This window comes from Geotrypetes seraphini, chromosome 9 (assembly GCF_902459505.1).
Source record: "Geotrypetes seraphini chromosome 9, aGeoSer1.1, whole genome shotgun sequence".
NCBI classification, from domain to species: Eukaryota; Metazoa; Chordata; class Amphibia; order Gymnophiona; family Dermophiidae; genus Geotrypetes; species Geotrypetes seraphini.
Window position 1 is genome coordinate 102,324,446 of NC_047092.1, and position 18,477 is coordinate 102,342,922.

The 18,477-nt window shown below is 50.1% G+C and overlaps 1 protein-coding gene across 4 annotated transcripts in view; it reads left to right on the forward strand.

The window, feature by feature from the left end:
* Window positions 1–18,477, forward strand: part of RYK (receptor like tyrosine kinase) — a 1,376,634-nt gene that overhangs the window by 1,230,526 nt on the left and 127,631 nt on the right. The window lies entirely within an intron of this gene.

Here is an 18,477-nt window from a genome sequence, read left to right on the forward strand (position 1 = left end):
CAATTGCTTTCACCCACTACTTATGAGGAATTTAGGAAACGTCTGAAAACACACCTGTTCCTAAAGTATCTGGACAACTGATCCTCTCTTCTCTCTCCCCTCTATAGCGATTAACTTGTTCTATTGATCACTCTCTCCTCAAAAATGGATTTCCTGTCCTATTAACCCTCTTTCTTGCTCCTCTCTTAAAGTCAATCAATTTGTACCTTTGCTTAATCTTTGTAAACCGCATAGAACTTCATAGTATTGCGGTATATAAGCTGTTATTATTATTATTATTATAAAGACTGCTAATACAAGGTCAATAATTCTATTTATTTGTTTTTCAAGTTCCAAATTCAAATTATTGACCTTGTATTAAAGAGTCTTTATCTAGAAGTATTACAGTTTATCTTTTTGATTTCTTAAGTCTTTAACATTTTGATATAACATACCTCCCTACTACTTTTTTGTGACTGTGTGTATGAAAGACATGGTTTATCCCAGGACAAGCAGGCATGATATTCTCACATGTGGGTGACGTCATCTACGGAGCCCCAGCGCGGACAGCTTTTCAAGCAAACTTGCTAGAAGTTTCAAGTTTGCACACTGCACCACGCATGTGCATGCCTTCTGCCCACTAGAGGGCGCATCCCACCTCGTGGTCCTCAGTTCAATTTTTTCCGCGGAGCAAGAAAGCCCTGTGGATCTGAGCTCCAGTGTTTTGCCTTCTAGCTGCTGCGTTTAGTTTGTTTTTCCATCGAATTAGTTCGCGGTGCTGCTTTCTTTTCTGTTCTTTTCTTTAAAAAAAAAAAAAAAAAATATTTTGTTTTTCGTTGGGCTCCGGGGGCTCCCGGAAGCCGTGGCCGCGGGACGTCGGTCGTTCCCGGCCTTCTTCTTTTTCTTCGTTGATGTCCCGTCCTGTTACGGGATTCAAAAAGTGCAGCCGGTGTGAGAGGTTACTTTCCATCACTGACCCTCACTGGTGGTGCATTGTCTGTCTTGGGCCCGAACATCCGACAGCGTCGTGTGATCGCTGTGCAACTTTCCAAAACAGGGCCCTCCGTCGCCGTAAGGCCAGAATGGCTGAATTGTTCGCCGTCGACGCGCCGCCTAAGGCCTCGACGTCGGCCTCGGCTTCGGCCCCGGCCTTGACCTCGGCCTCGGCGTCCTCGGGGGCCTCGGCTTCGCCTCGGCCCTCGTCTTCGAAGGCGTCGTCAGCGAAGCCAGCTTCGGGTAAGTCCTCTGTTCCATCCCCTTCAGCAAAGAAGCCATCCTCGACTCAGGCTAAGGCGGGTGGGTCGACCCCGGCCCCGCATCGGACCTCGACTTCGCACACCCCGAGGGAATACTCGAGACCGAGGTCGCCCTCCAGGGAGTGTGCCCCGGACTCGGAACTCCCCACCTTCGTGGGGATTCCGGCCTTCCAGGATCTCCTTCGAGCCCTGATCTCATCGGAGCTGTCGGGAGCCCTGGAAGTGTTGCAGCGTGCTGCGGTTCCGGCGGCCTCGACCTCGGCCGGGGCGCCTTCGGTCTCGGAGGCCCCGGCCTCGGCCCCCTCGACCTCGGGAGCCCCGGCCTCGGCGACCTCGGTCTCGGGTACTGTGGCCCCGTTCACCTCGGTCTCGGCCCCGCCCCTGACCTCGACCTCGGGGGAGCCTCCTGAGCGGAGTGTGAGGCCCAAAGAAAAGTTGCGCAGAGTGCGCCGTCTTTCCTCCTCTTCCTCCGGGTCTTCCCGGGACGCCTCGCCCTCGACGCGACCTCGGACGAGGCGCCGATCGAGGAAGTCTAAGCGGCCCCGAGGCTCGCCTCGGCGCGATCGTTCCTTGTCGTTCGGGGGCGAGGCGCTGCAGGTGTCGGAGTTGCGCCTCGACAACCCGAGGCTCCTCCGCTCACCTCGTGGGAAGTCTTCCCGTGCCGCCTCGCCGAGGAAATGGGAGGGTGTTCCACGGACCCCGGGGTCCTCGCCCAAGGGTTCTGCGAGGAGGATAATTTCCCCTTCCCCCTCGAGGGCCTTGGAGAGGGGATCCTGGGATTCGGGATCTGTTAGGGATCCTCATTATTCTCATGAGGCCTCCCCCCTCTCCTCGGTGGGGCGGTCGAGAACCCCGTCTCCCCAGGCTAGGCCGTCCTCATTTTCATCCTTTGTTCAGGACATGGCCCGAGCCCTGGGGATTGACCTGATGGTAGGTTCTCAGTATTCCAAAGAATTTTTGGAGGAACAGGACCTTCCCACTCCTCCTAGAGAGATGCCTAGACTCCCTCTCAACAGTGTCCTTCTGCAGACCTGGCTGAAGAACTTGTCAAACCCTCTTACAGTCACGTCTGTGCCTTCAAAAATGGAATCGAAGTATAGGACGATTCCCCCTAAAGGGTTCGATAAGGCGCAGCTCTCCCACCAGTCTCTTCTGGTGGAGTCTGCTCTTAAAAAATCACAGCCCTCACGGGTTTCTGCGGCGGTTCCACCCGGCAGGGAGGGGCGGACCCTGGACAAGTTTGGCCGTCGCCTCTATTCAAATTCCCTGATGGCCACCAGGGTTCTAAATTACGCCTTCACCTTTTCCTCCTATTTGCATGGTATGGTGAAGGACCTTCCTCAATATCGAAACTCGTTACCGGACTCCCAAAGAGCAGGATTCGATAAGTTTATGTCCAACCTGTCTCAATTGCGGTTGTACCTATTCCATGCAGTGTACGACGCCTTTGAGCTGGTTTCGAGGGTGTCGGCCTTCGCGGTGGCCATGCGCCGCTTCGCCTGGCTTCGCACCCTCGACATGGACCCAAACCTGCAGGAACGTCTTGCAGACTTGCCTTGTGTGGGGTCCGAGTTATTTGACGAGTCATTGGATGCGGCGACCAAGCGGTTGTCGGAGCAGGAGCGCTCTTTAGCATCCCTGGTCCGCCCCAAACCTAGGCCCCCGCCGCAGAAACCTTTCCGGCCTCCGCCGCGCCGATACCCTCAGAAGTCGACCCCGGCTTTCTCGAGACCGCCTCCGAGACGTCCGTCTCAGCGAGGCAGAGGGGGACAAACCCAAGCCCCGGCGCAGGGCCCTTCTAAGCCCGCGCCTTCCTTTTGACGGGCTGAGCGGACGGGGCGGGTTCCCCTCCGCACTTTCACAGGATCCCCTTCCTATCGGGGGGCGTCTTCGGTCCTTCCGGGAGGCATGGACCGGGATTACCTCAGACGCTTGGGTGCTCCGGATCGTCTCCGAGGGCTACTCGCTCAACTTTGTGTCCTCGCCGCCGGACAGTCCCCCAAGTTTAGTCTCTTGCAACCGTTCGCAGCTACCGACCCTTCTGACCGAAGCCAAAGCCCTCTTGAAGCTTCGGGCGGTCGAGCCGGTCCCCAAGGACCAGTGGGGTACGGGGTTTTACTCCCGTTACTTTTTGGTCCCAAAAAAGACCGGGGACCTGCGCCCCATACTGGACCTCAGGAAGCTCAACAAATTCCTGGTCCGGGAGAAGTTTCGAATGCTATCTCTCCCGGTTTTGTATCCTCTCTTGGAGGAAGGGGACTGGATGTGCTCCCTCGACTTGAAGGAAGCATATACCCATGTTCCAGTGCACCCCGCCTGCCGAAGATTTTTACGATTCCAGGTGGGGGACCTCCACCTCCAGTACAGGGTACTGCCCTTCGGCCTGGCCGCGTCCCCACGAGTATTCACGAAGTGCATGGTGGTGGTTGCGGCAGCCCTGAGGTCTCGTGGGCTCCATGTGTTCCCTTACCTGGACGATTGGCTCATCAAAGCCCCGACCAGGGAGGGGGTTATCTCAGCGACCCGACAGTCTATTGCCTTCCTGCAAACTCTCGGGTTCGAGATAAACTTTCCAAAGTCTCAGTTGAGGCCGGCTCAGTCTCTTCAATTCATAGGTGCGGTGCTGGACACGGTGCACCTGCGCTCCTACCTTCCGACCCAGCGGTTGGAAGCCTTGGTACGGATGGGCCGCCAGGTCTCTCAACTATCGATGGTGTCGGCCAAGCGCATGATGATGCTGCTCGGTCATATGGCCTCGACGGTACACGTCACGCCGTTTGCGAGGCTGCATCTGAGGATCCCTCAGTGGACCCTCGCGTCCCAGTGGCGTCAGGAGTGCGATCCGGTGTCTCGCCTCATTTCGGTGACTCCGCTTTTGCGGAAATCGCTGCGTTGGTGGACAGACTCTTCAAATCTGTCCATGGGGCTACTGTTTCGCACTCCTCCTTTCCGCAAGGTCCTGACCACGGACTCCTCGGAGTACGCGTGGGGAGCCCACCTCGACGGTCTTCGCACGCAGGGCCTGTGGTCGGCAGAAGACCGTCGGTGTCATATCAACGTGCTAGAGCTTCGGGCCATCTTCCTAGCACTTCGAGCCTTCGTTCACATATTGCAGGACCAGGTGGTCCTCGTCCGCACGGACAATCAGGTGGCAATGTACTATGTGAACAAGCAGGGGGGAACGGGGTCTTGGCCCCTCTGTTCCGAGGCTCTTCGCCTTTGGGAGTGGGCGGTCTCCCGGAACATCTTCCTCCGGGCGGTCTACATCCAAGGAGAACTGAATTGTCTGGCGGACAAACTCAGTCGACTTCTGCAACCGCACGAGTGGACTCTACACTCAGCAGTTCTGCACGAGGTTTTCGCTCGCTGGGGAACGCCACAGGTGGATCTGTTTGCCTCTCCGGAGACACACAAACTACCACTGTATTGTTCTCGGATGTACTCGCGGGATCGTCTGGAGGCGGATGCCTTCCTTCTCGATTGGGAAGGGAGGTTCCTGTATGCATTCCCTCCTTTCCCTCTGATCATGCGAACGTTAGTACATCTAAAATCGTCCACGGCCACGATGATTCTCATAGCACCTCGGTGGCCGCGTCAGCACTGGTTCTCCCTGCTGCTTCAGCTCAGTGCCAGGGAGCCTCTTCTTCTGCCTGTCTTTCCTTCTCTGCTGTCTCAGAGTCAAGGATCCATGTTACATCCCAATCTGCAGTCATTGCACCTGACAGCTTGGTTTCTTGTTCCCTGACTCCTCCGGATCTGTCTCAATCGGTGAGGGAGGTGTTGGAAGCCTCCCGCAAGATCTCGACGAGGCTTTGCTATTCGCAGAAATGGACCAGGTTTTCCACCTGGTGCTCGTCTTTTCACCTGGATCCGGTATCGGTTCCGGTATCCTCGGTTTTGGACTATTTATTCCATTTGTCGCGCTCTGGCTTGAAAACCACTTCGGTGCGTGTTCATCTTAGTGCGATTTCTGCTTTCCACCAACATCTGGATGGACGCCCTCTGTCACTCCATCCCTTGGTGACACGCTTCATGAAAGGGTTACTCAGGGTTTGTCCCCCTCTTAAGCCTCCTTCTGTCGTGTGGAATTTGAATGTGGTTTTAGCTCAACTGATGAAACCCCCTTTTGAGCCACTCAACAAGTCCCTCTTGAAATTTCTGACTTGGAAGGTGGTGTTTCTGATTGCCCTCACCTCCGCTAGGCGGATTGGGGAGTTGCAAGCCTTGGTTGCGGATCCCCCTTTCACCGTCTTCCATCATGACAAGGTGGTTCTCCGCACCCATCCTAAGTTTGTCCCTAAGGTTGTTTCTGATTTCCACCTCAATCAGTCCATTGTCCTTCCTGTGTTCTTTCCTAAGCCCCACTCCCATCCTGGCGAGGCGGCGCTTCACACGCTTGACTGTAAGAGGGCGTTGGCGTATTACCTTCAACGCACCATGTCTCATCGGAAGGTCCCTCAATTGTTTTTGTCCTTCGATCCCAATCGATTAGGGCATCCAGTTTCCAAGCGCACTCTGTCTAACTGGTTGGCTGCTTGCATTTCCTTTTGCTATGCTCAGGCTGGCCTTCCTCCCCCGGGTCGAGTCACGGGGCACAAGGTCCGAGCGATGGCAGCTTCGATAGCTTTCCTCCGATCCACTCCGATGGAGGACATATGTAAGGCTGCCACTTGGTCTTCGGTTCATACATTCACCTCTCATTACTGTCTGGACACTTTATCCAGGAGTGACGGCCGGTTTGGCCAGTCAGTTTTGCAAAATCTGTTTTCCTAAATTGCCATCCTCCCACCTGCCCTTTTTTGGTTGGCTTGGAGGTCACCCACATGTGAGAATATCATGCCTGCTTGTCCTGGGATAAAGCACAGTTACTTACCGTAACAGGTGTTATCCAGGGACAGCAGGCATATATTCTCACAACCCGCCCGCCTCCCCGGGGATGGTTTCTATGCTAGTTATGGAACTGAGGACCACGAGGTGGGATGCGCCCTCTAGTGGGCAGAAGGCATGCACATGCGTGGTGCAGTGTGCAAACTTGAAACTTCTAGCAAGTTTGCTTGAAAAGCTGTCCGCGCTGGGGCTCCGTAGATGACGTCACCCACATGTGAGAATATATGCCTGCTGTCCCTGGATAACACCTGTTACGGTAAGTAACTGTGCTTTTCTGTTAGCATTGACCAGCCTTGTTTGGTGAAATGCATCAGGCATGGTTCCTGGGAGCACCTTGAATAAACCTGATTTGAATCTCCTTATTGTCTGCCGATCTTCTTTTGTTGCACGTTGGATTCTTTGGTGGACTGCTTGCCTTGTTGTTTTGTTACAAATTAACATACATGTAGAACATACCAGAAGAGATACAGATTTGGTTGTTTATACATACATATGGGTTAAAGTTGGACGACATAGAGTGAGGCAGTTGAGAGGAGTTGCAAACTTGGTTATTAATATAGACTTATGCATTTGAACACTTTTATATACGTATGGAAAGGGTTCAGAGTTAAAGTCCTGGGCAAGTAGGTGGGAAGGGAAGGAAGGGGGGTTTTGTTCAGAGATGTTTGGGGCTTGCATAGAACTAAAACTGTACACTGGCACTGGTATGGTAATCTTTGTTGTTTGTTTTGAATTTTATAATAAAAGAAAAAAAGAAATACAAGTGGAAATAAATTAGTAAATAAGAAAACAGGTAAATAAATGTGGACGGGGCAGAGCAGGGTGGGGTGTGGGCGGGGCAGGGCTAGGGAGCCCAGTATACTTGTGTGCCTAGGGGCCCTCGATGAATTAATCCTGCCCTGTCCCCACCCCTGTTTTCTTTTTCTCTTTCTTATTAGAAGCCCAAACTCTCACTGGATAATCTTTAAAATGGACCATCTTTTCTCCCGATTTTTGTAAATGCGTTTCTTGTATATAACATATATCATATTTCAATCTTTTCATCTCATTTAATAGCAAGTGGCATTTTCGAGGTATATTAAGTCCATTCACATTTAAACTTCTTTTTTTTTTTTTTTTTTTTTTAAACGTGTTTTTATTAACAGTGAAAAATACACCTCCCAACAGGGCATAACAGTAAACATCAGAAAGACAAAGGCAGTCCAGTACAAATGGAAAGCAGAAACAGAAGCAACACCTCCCCAAGGTTACCCCCGCACAGATATAATGTACAGAAATGGAGTAAAAACAAGGAGAGTAACGGGGGCAGAAGCAGTTAAGTACATCTGTAAAGGTAGGCCGCCCGTCAGGAACAGTGATCTCCCACCTTTTTGTACCATAGAAAGAACCCCCCAAAACCCACACAGAACTCATAATACCATTCGCACACTGCAACATCCACCCATACAGACCTGTCACTCAAATCCCCGAGCATCTCCCTCCCTCCCCCCCCCCCCCAGCCCTAAGGCACCAGAGTATGATAAAGAAAAGAAAAGATCAGAAAAGATCATTTAGGATGCGCATCAGGAGACTATCCGAGGAATCATAAGATAAAAACAGATCTAAGGTGTTCCCTGCTCCCCCTCCCGGTCATGTGACGGCATCAGGTCCCGTAATCTCTCCCATAAGCCAACGTAGTGCTGCTTAAGCATGCTCGGTGTTCTAGCATAGGTTCGAATTTCAAACTGAGCCACCTCCCGAAGGTAACTCCTCCAATGCGGTATCGGAGGGGGTTCCTCGGACATCCAGTAAGTCAATATCAATTTCTTCACCACTAGAAGAGCGTTATAAAAAAATCTGCATTGAGGTGTGGTGAAACCCTGATCCTGGAGGGAGGTCTGCAGACCCAGGAGCAGGAACCCATAGTCCCATTCTACAGTACGTTGCACCGCTTGTTCCAATAAGGGGAGGGCTTCCCGCCACACACTCAGCCGAGGGCACTCCAAGAAGGAGTGGATATAAGTACCGACGCGGCTCTTGCACTTAAGACAGGAACCGCTATCCCAGAGTCCCATGCGTGCCCCCCTCTGCTCCGTGAAATAGGCCCGGTGAAGGATCTTATACTGGAGTTCTTGGAAGTCTGCAGATTTAGTGTAGGAGTATAATGTAGCAAAGCAGGCCGCGAATTGCGATTCAGAAATATCCTGCCCCAAATCCCGCGCCCAAGAGGTACGCACTGGGGTAAGTACCGATATAGCGAGAGAGGACTTAAGGATGCGGTACCAGTGCGCAAGGGAGTTTGTTGCGGGCTGGGTGACTGAAAAAAGGATATCCAGAGGGCCCTTGTCCCAGGCCCCAGCAACTCCTCTACGTTCCGTCTCCCAGTAGTGACGTACCTGAAAGTAAGAAAACAAATAGCATGAAGGGAGGCCCCACACGTCCCGTATCTGCTGAAAGGAGGGGAATCCAGTAGGAGTCAAATCAAGTAGGTTTTCCATCAACATACATCCCTGGGCCGCCCAGTGCTGAAAGACAGATCTACCCCTGCCCGGGGAAAAACTGGGGTTACCCTCTAGACGTATGAAAGGAGATATGTCCGGTGGCAGTTGCTGTCTTCGCCTCCACCAATGCCACGCCAGCCTTAGCGGACGCAGAAAACGGAAACAAACAGTGTATCGCCTCCCAGGATCTTCTTGTCGGTGTATTAGATTCAGAAATTGAAAAGGGGCACTCCAGCCCGCCATCCATCCCCGAGGGGAGTAACGGGGGCACTCTGTGTAGCCCTCGTGGATCCAGCGAAGAAGAGAAGCAACGTTATAAAGCCGAATATCCGGGACATTGAGTCCCCCCAAAGATTTATCCAAGATGAGTTTGGACATCGCTATCCGAGGAGTGCGGGACCTCCAAATGAAACGGGAGATAGTGGATTTGAAAACAAGTTTGTCCCTTCTGGTAAGCCAGAGCGGCATGGTCTGTAAAGGATACAAGAGTTTCGGAACCAGAACCATTTTTACCAATGCCACCCGGCCCAGAACCCCCAGCGGTAGTTCCTGCCAAGCCTGGCAGAGTTTTGCAATAGCCTCAAGTGGTCGGCGGATATTTGCGTTGTAAAGTGTAGGTAGATCAGTGCTGAGGTAAATTCCAAGATATCTCATCGGTTTAGTCGTGGGTGCAATGGGTAACACCGCATGCCAGGGCTCCGCCCGACCCCCGGCCAATAACAGTAATTCCGATTTACTACAATTAACTTGTAATCCCGACAATGCACCAAAAGCTCGGATCACCTCCAGAGCTCTGGGCAAATGCAAGGAGACCTGTTCCACATAAAGTAAGATGTCATCAGCAAACAAGCTGATTTTACATTCCTGTCCCCGTACCATGATTCCCTGAATGGTCTCATCCTGCCGAATTTTCGCCGCAAGGGGTTCGATAGTCAAAAGAAAGAGGAGCGGTGAAAGAGGGCACCCCTGTCTCGTACCTCTCTGTAGTCCGAAGTCCTCAGTTAAGCCCCCATTTATCAGTAAACACGCCCTGGGGTTCTGGTATAGAGCTGATGCCCAGGCCAGAAATTCGCCCTGAAATCCACCCCGGCGCAGGACCCAGAAGAGATAATCCCAAGAAATGCTATTGAATGCTTTCTCCATGTCCAGGCCCGCCACCGCCTCTTGGCCGCCTCTTCCTACCCTATCATGGATCGCCCCCAAGACCTTCAGTAAGTTCATAGAGGCGTAGCGGCCCGGCACAAACCCAACCTGGTCTGGATGAATGAGATCGGGGAGAATACCATTCAAGCGCCTCGCCAAAGTCGCGGCCAGGAGCTTAATATCCTGGTCCAGAAGGGAAATCGGGCGGAACGACCCCACCAGATCCGGGTCCTTACCCGGTTTAGGGAGCAGGACTATGTGCGCCATGTTATCCGGGAAGGAACCCCCCGTCCTCGCCACCTCATTATACATTGCACTCAGGGCTGTGCCACCAAATCCTCGAGGATGCGGTAGTATTCGGGACCAAACCCATCCGGGCCAGGCGCCTTTGCCAGTTTAAGAGACCGAATGGTGACACGGAGTTCAGCCTCGGTTATAGGTAGGCTCAAGGATGCGGCCTGATCCTCCTCCAGGCGTGGTAGTGATAAGCCCCCAAAAAAATCCCTAAGAGCAGTCTCATCCAGTGGTCGCTTACCATATAAGGTCTCATAATACCTGACAAATTGTTCCGCAATTTGGCTCTCCCCTTCGTGCCGAATGCCCCCAGCATCGCAGATTGCCGTAATAAGTTGACGTTTCTTATATGGTCTCACTAGATTTGCCAGAAGTTTCCCTGTCTTGCCCCCCCATCTGTGCATGTTATACCGTTGAAACGCAAGGGACTGCTCCGCTCGTTGGTGAAGTAAGGTCTCAATGCGGTCTCGTAACGTCTTGTATTCCTGTCGCTCCTTGTCCGAGAGAGAAGAGATATGGGCCCTGCGAAAACCGTGCAATTGTCTCGTGAGTGACAAGAGCTCTGCTCCCCGGGCCTTGCGTTTAGCCGCAGTATATGCGATCACGTGCCCCCTCAGAACTGCCTTGGAGGCATACCAGTAAGATATCGGCCCAATGTCAGGGGTGTCATTGGTGGCCTGGTAGTCTGCCCAGCGCGCCCTGAGAAATGTCCGGAATTCCTGGTCTTGATACAGGTGCAACGCCATTTTCCAGGAGGAGGCCTTGCTACCTGCCGCGAGGGTCAAGGTGAGGTCCACAGTAGCATGATCCGAAACCGTGGAGTCCACTATCTCCGACCTAGCAGCCCTGGAGAACAACCTGTGGTCAAGTAATATGTAATCCAGGCGGGCGTACGCTTTATGTACATGGGAATAGAAAGTAAAATCCGAATCATATGGGTGCAATGCCCGCCAGACGTCCACCAGACCGAGGTGCTGTGTCAGGAAGCCCACCCCTTTGTTGTCATGATCCCTCAAACTACCCCTGGGAGGTTTGCAATCCACCCCCGGGTCTGCAGTGATATTCATATCCCCCCCCCAGGACCACCTGATAATCCGGATGAGCCGTTATGAGAGAGAGAACTGTGGAGAAGAATTTGTGACAGTAAGAGTTTGGGGCATATAAATTACAGAGTAACAGCTTAAGACCCCAGATTTCCCCCAGCACAATTACATATCTCCCCTCCCTGTCATTCATTTGTTTATGCAGGACAAAGGGCAACCGTTTGTGGAATAAAATTGCCACCCCTCGCCGTCTGCCCCCAGAGGTGGAGGAGTAAACATCCCCGACCCAATTTCTCCGCAATTTAGAGTGTTCAATCTGAGTAAGATGGGTCTCTTGCAGAAAAGCCACATCAGTTTTCAAATTACGCAAGCTGGTAAGAATACGAGATCTCTTTACTGGGGACCGGATGCCGTCAACGTTAAAGGTGACAACCCTTAAATCATCCATAATAGCGAGAAGATAGCTTTATGCTGCATAGCAACCCGGAGGGAAACGTCCCCCCAGGAGTGTGAGTGCTCATCCATTCTCCACCAGCCAGACACGATCTGGACCTGTGCAGAAGGAGCAGATAGGCGCAAACGAAGCCTCCCAGCCAAGCCTCGCCGCCCTCGTTGTCCAGGTGCCCCCTAGTCCCCGCCCCCCCAAACCCCCAAACATCCCCCCCACACACACGTCCCTAACTCAACCACACACTCCCATACACGCCCCCCCTCACATCCCTCCTTCAGCCCCCCCCCTCACCCTAACCCCCCATGCTGATCCCTCCCCACCAGCATACATACCCATATATTTATCCCCCAGCCTGCCCGGATCCCTCCCCCCCACCCACCGAAAAATCCCCTTCTGCTTACTCTAATAGGCATATAACATGGAAACAAAAACATAAGGCAAAGAGAAGGTAATGCCAACAAGTCCAAATTTAAATTAAATTAAACTCTCCAGAGCATCCGCGGGCCGCCCCAAAAGGAGCTCCGAACTGGCCGGGATATCCAGCGCTGGGTAAATCGGGTAGAGTCCCCCAAAGATGGGTTGCGGCTGACATGTATGCAGGAGCCCGTAGGAAGACACATACACCGTGGCCCCTCGCCGCCATGCGCCGGTCACTCAGGCAACTCCATCAACCCGATCTCGAAAGCCAGATCCAAACAGGAAGAAAGGGCCCCCCCTCCACAGCGACAATTGGAGTCTCGCAACCCCACGGTGTACACTTGAAGTAGGCAGGCAGGTATCCTCTCCACAATCCGAGCTCACAGGGGCTCCAGCACAACTCCCCGCGAAAGCAGGATGCAGAGTCTGAAGAAGCTCGGGTCAACTGCAACAAGCCCGGGAAGGCATTAGGCGGGCAGAGTCGCCAGGAACGCCCTGGCCTCTTCTCCGCTGTTAAGGGTGAGAGTCCTGCCCTCGTGCCAGATCCTGAGTTTCGCTGGGTAGACCAGTGCGAATTTGACGCCTCTGTTGTGAAGGTCAGTGCAGGAGGGTGCCATGAGCTTGCGTTGGGCTGCCACCCGCACCGAGTAGTCGTTAAACATGAGCACTCGCGAGCCTTTGTAATCCAGGGCCCCCGCCTTTCGGTAAGCCCGGAGAATGAGTTCCTTTTCCCGCCAGTTAGTGTAGCGGGCTATAGCGGTCCTCGCCCTCCCCCCCTCCAGGGGCCTGCTTCCAATGCGGTGCGCCCGTTCACAGGCGAAGACCTCCGCGCCTCCGCTCAGATTCAGGGTTTCAGGAAGCCACTTGCCAAAGATAGTATAAAGTTCTTGCTCACCCACTGCCTCCCAGCCCGACCAGCCGTAGGTTATTTCGGCGGCTTCTGTTCTCCTGCTCCTCCATGGCCGCCAGTAACTCCCGGGACTCCTTCTTCAGGGCTTCCACCTGGGCAGACAGCGTCACGCACGTGTCCTCCTGATCGGACACCCGCTGTTCGACCTCCGTCAAACGTCGGCTGTGGGAATCAAACTTCTCATGCATCTCATCCACAGTCGACTGGATCTTGTTGAGTCTGTCCGCCAGCGCCGCCATGACCGATCGGGTAATGTCGGTAATCCAGTCACCGGCGGGAATAGTGAATGTGGCCTGCTCCGCCGCCATTTTGGAGGGGGTAAGAGAGGGCTTATCCCGGGTGCCTTTTGCCGGTTTAACGGGCATGCCCCGTGCCGCTGCAGTCGCCCTGGAGAGCAATTAAGAAAGCGGGTGTTCAGTTCTCGTCCCGCTTGCTCGTTTCTATGGTAGGGACGCAGAAGGGCCGATTTTATCGCCGATTTTGCGTGTGTGAGGCAGGAGCTCTCCTGTCGTGCATCTGCTCAGTCAGGCTGCATCACGTGACCCCCCACATTTAAACTTCTTAGTCTTATCTTACTTTCATACATTCTTCAAACACTGTTTCAATTTTTTTCTAACTTTCCTAGCTTTACAAGTCTTATAATTTTTTCCCAATTGTGCTAGCATGTCTTGTAACTTAAACCAGGATCTTGATTTTCTATATGGTACAGTCGATTTCCGATCCACCAGTGGATTTAAGATTAAATTAAAGACACCTCCTAAGATAAGGTATTGATCACCGGCAGACGCTATCATGTCAGCTAAAGTATCAAAAAATGCAAGGCAATCAGCATTTGGAGCGTAAATGTTGATAACAGTGATAGATGTATCATTAACTTTTAAGGTGACAGACAGCCACCTTCCTTCCACATCTGCAGTGTGGGACAATATGGTAAATTCCTATCGTCTCCAAATAAGTGTAGCTACACCACCCTTCTTGTGTACCGCCGCAGAATACAGAACAGGGTAGCACCATTTTAGAGATAGTTTAGCAGATTCTAACAACGTGAGATACGTCCCTTGTAACAGGATGATATCTGGAGTAAACTTTTCTATGTAACGCAGTATTTTGGTCTTCTTCACCTGGTTGTTTAGCCCCTTAACATTAAGGGAAAAGCATGTTACTGATATTATAGGAGGGTACATAGTACATAATGATAGCAGCAGTAAGGAAAATAGCAAAAGGACATCAAATCAACAATAATATCTTGTGACCGTAAGGGAACAAACATGGCACAATCTGTAGCTAGAAAACTAGTTAGCAAACGAGCTAACATAAAACCTATGGGAGCAGTAATCAGCACTAATAGCCCAGTCGAACCAGTCTCCAGAGGAGAGAAGAAAAAACAGTGAAAGGTACAAATCATCAAGATCGTATACAGTTATCCAAAACAATATCTGGCCTAACTATATGAATTAGCAAGAAACACAGTGAAATATCAACCAAGGTTGATAATAAGCAAACATATAACAGCATTAAGCATGGCAGAACATGCAGTGTAAAGATTTTTCAAGTCTTATTACTTGTAGAAGGTTGTACAGATTCTATAAATTCTGCCAATTCTGCGGGGGTTGAGAAGTCGGTGGTTTTGTTCTTGAAAGTAACCCTCATTCGGGCTGGGAAAAGGATACCATACTTTGTGCCCATATCTTTTAATGCTGGACGGTAAGCTAAAAACTGCTTTCTCCTTTTCGCTGTTTCCTTTGATAGATCCGGCACAAAGAGAAGCTTATTCCCTTCAAAGATGATCGGATTATGCAGCTTCGCATGCTGCATAATCAACATGGTCTGGCTGTGGCGCAGCATATTCACCATGACCGGGCACGGGTAGCACGTTGATTGTTGCCATTGGTGCGGCATGCAAAATGCACCGTCAAAATCCAATTTCTGCGTATCATACAACTTAAGGATTTGAGGCAACAAAGCTCCCAGAAATTCCACGAGGTCACAGGCTTCTCTACCTTCTGTTAGGCCGAGGATGCGGAATCCATTGCGTCGTGCCCTGTTGTTGGCGTCCTCCAGTGCACACTCCAACTGCGCCGTACGCGAGGCCTGTCGACGTACGCGAGGCCTGTCGACGCAAGAGCTTAAGAGATTCATCTGTTGCAGCAGCCTTTGTTTCCAAAACTTCTATACGGCTAAGAGCTTTGGAGAATTCGCCCTTTAAATTGGCTAGGTCAGCTTTCATTTCAGTTATATCGTGGTTGGTTTCGGTAAGCAGTTCTTTGATGCTGCGGAGTTCTTCCAAGATGGCAGAGCTCTCGTCCTCAGATTTGCCAGAGCTAATTTTGTGAGGAGAGACAGGCTCCACGATTTTGCGTTTGCCTGGCTTCGAAGCTGCCATATTTAGATGAAGTTATATGGAATAATAATGAAAAAAATAAACAGATTAAATGATGATTTTCGATGCTTTAAGAAAATCTTCCCCAGAGCTTGTCTTCTAGGATGCCATCCGTGCTAGCACCCCCCTGGAGAACATTACATCAAGAGAAGACTGAATATAATTTCTTCTCCGCACTCATGTTCAAGAATAGACTTCCTTCTAGTAAGCTGTTAGGATGGGAGGACATAAAAGAAGTGGAAAAACAGTGGTCTAAGCTGAAAGGAACGATAAAAATGGCTACGGACCTTTATGTGAAGAAAATCAATAAAAACAAGAGAAAAAGGAAGCCGATATGGTTCTCCAAACTAGTGGCGGAGAAAATAAAGGCGAAAGAGTTGGCGTTCGTGAAATATTTAAAAAAACCAAGAAAAGGAGTGCAAAAAGGACTACAGGGTGAAACTGAAAGAAGCCAAGAGAGAGATACGTCTGGCAAAAGCACAGGTGGAAGAGCAAATGGCTAAAAATGTAAAAAAGGGAGACAAAATTTTTTTCTGATATATTAGTGAAAGGAGGAAGATGAAAAATGGAATTGCTAAACTAAAAGATGCTGGGAACCGATATGTGGAGAGTGATGAGGAAAAAGCAAATGTGCTAAACAAATACTTATGTTCTGTGTTCACAGAAGAAAATCCTGGAGAAGGACCGAGATTGTCTGGCAAAGTTACACGAGAAAATGGAGTGGATTCTGCGCTGTAAATGGAGGAGAGTGTTTATGAGCAATTTGAAAAACTGAAGGTGGACAAAGCAATGGGACTAGATGGGATCCATCCCAGGATACTATGGGAGCTCAGAGAGGTTCTGGCAAGTCCTATTAAAGACTTGTTCAACAAATCTCTGGAGATGGGAGTGGTTCCTGGGGATTGGAGGAGAGCGGATGTCCCTATTCACAAAAGTGGTCACAGGGATGAAGCAGGAAACTACAGGCCAGTATCCTCACTTCAGTTGTTGGAAAAATAATGGAAGTGTTGCTGAAAGAAAGGATAGTGTACTTCCTTGAATCTAATGGGTTACAGGATCCGAGGCAACATGGCTTTACAAAAGGTAAATCGTGCCAAATGAACCTGATTTAATTTTTTGATTGGGTGGCCAGAGAGCTGGATCAAGGACATATGCTAAATGTAATTTATTTGGATTTCAGCAAAGCCTTTGATATAGTTCCTCATAGGAGATTGTTGAACAAACTTGAAGGGCTGAAGTTAGGACCCAAAGTGGTGAACTGGGTTAAAAACTGGCTGTTGGATAGATGCCAGAGGGTGGTGGTTAATGGAAGTCGCTCGGAGGAAGGAAAGGTGAGTAGTGGAGTCCCTCAGGGTTCGGTGCTGGGGCCGATCCTGTTCAATATGTTTGTGAGTGACATTGCTGAAGGGTTAGAAGGAAAAGTGTGCCTTTTTGCAGATGATACCAAGATTTGTAACAGAGTAGACACTGAAGAAGGAGTGGAAAATATGAAAAAGGATCTGCAAAAGTTAGAGGAATGATCTAATGCCTGGCAACTAAAATTCAATGCAAAGAAATGCAGAGTAATGCATTTGGGGATTAATAATAGGAAGGAACCGTATATGCTGGGAGGAGAGAAGCTGATATAAACGAACGGGGAGAGGGACCTTGGGGTTATAGTGTCCGAAGATCTAAAGGTGAAAAAACAGTGTGACAAGGCAGTGGGTGCTGCCAGAAGGATGCTGGGCTGTATAAAGAGAGGCGTAGCCAGTAGAAGGAAGAAGGTGTTGATGCCCCTGTACAAGTCATTGGTGAGGCCCCACTTGGAGTACTGTGTTCAGTTTTGGAGACCGTATCTGGCGAAGGACATAAGACTTGAGGTGGTCCAGAGGAGGGCGACGAAAATGATAAGAGACTTGCGCCAGAAGATGTATGAGGAGAGACTGGAAGCTCTGAATATATATACCCTAGAGGAAAGGAGGGACAGGGGAGATATGATTCAGACGTTCAAATACTTGAAGGGTATTAACGTAGAACAAAATCTTTTCCAGAGAAAGGAAAATGGTAAAACCAGAGGACATAATTTGAGGTTGAGGGGTGGTAAATTTAAAGGCAATGTTAGGAAGTTCTACTTTATGGAGAGGGTGGTGGATGCCTGGAATGCACTCCTGAGAGAGATAGTGGAGAGGAAAACGGTGACTGAGTTCAAAGAAACGTGGGATGAATACAGAGGATCTAGAATCAGAAAATATTAAATATTGAACTAAGGCCAGTACTGGGCAGACTTGCACGGTTTGTGTCTGTATATGGCCGTTTAGTGGAGGATGGGCTAGGGAGAGCTTCAATGGCTGGGAAGGTGTATATAATAATAATAATAACAGTTTATATACCGCAGGACCGTGAAGTTCTATGCGGTTTACAATGATTTGAAATGTTACAGGTTGAGTGAATAAGCAAAGTTACAGATTGAATGAATAAACAAAGTACAGATTTAGCGACAGGTGGTTCTTGCGCTCGGTTGTTAAGGACTAAGATTGAATAGGTTGGTTTCCTAAGTATTTCAGGAATAGATGTGTTTTCAGGCGTTTCCTGAATTCTCCATAGGTAGTAGGCACAAGCAATTGTTCAAGGTCTTTACCCCATAATTCTACTTGATGTGTGAGAAGATGTTGATGATGTCTTTTAAATTTACAACCTTTAACCAGTGGAGAAACGAAGTTCAGGTGTGAGCTACGCTTGTGTCTGTTGGTTGAGAAAGAGAAAAGGTCTTCTATATATTTAGGGGCTAAGCCATAGAGTACCTTGAAGCAAAAACAACCAAACTTGAATTTCACACGTGCCTCCATCGGTAGCCAGTGTAAATGTCGATAGGAAGGTGTCACATGATTAAACTTCTTCAGTCCACAAAGTAGTCTAACCGCTGTATTTTGAACTAGTTGCAATCGCTGCATGTACTTCTGAGGGAGTGCCAAGTAGGCGATGTTACAATAATCGAGTTGACTCAGAATAAGAGATTGTACAAGAATTTGAAATGATGAGGCATCGAAGTAAGCTCTGATGGACCGAAGTTTCCAGAGAGTGTGAAGGATTTTTCTGATCAAGGAGTCTACTTGGTCTTTCATGGTCAGGTTTTGGTCCAGTGTTACACCCAATATCTTCATAGTGGGTTGAATTGGATAATTAAGGTTGTTGATGCACATTGGTGCTTTAGTTTCGAGCGGGTATGGCGCTGCTATGAAAAATTTTGTTTTCTGAGTT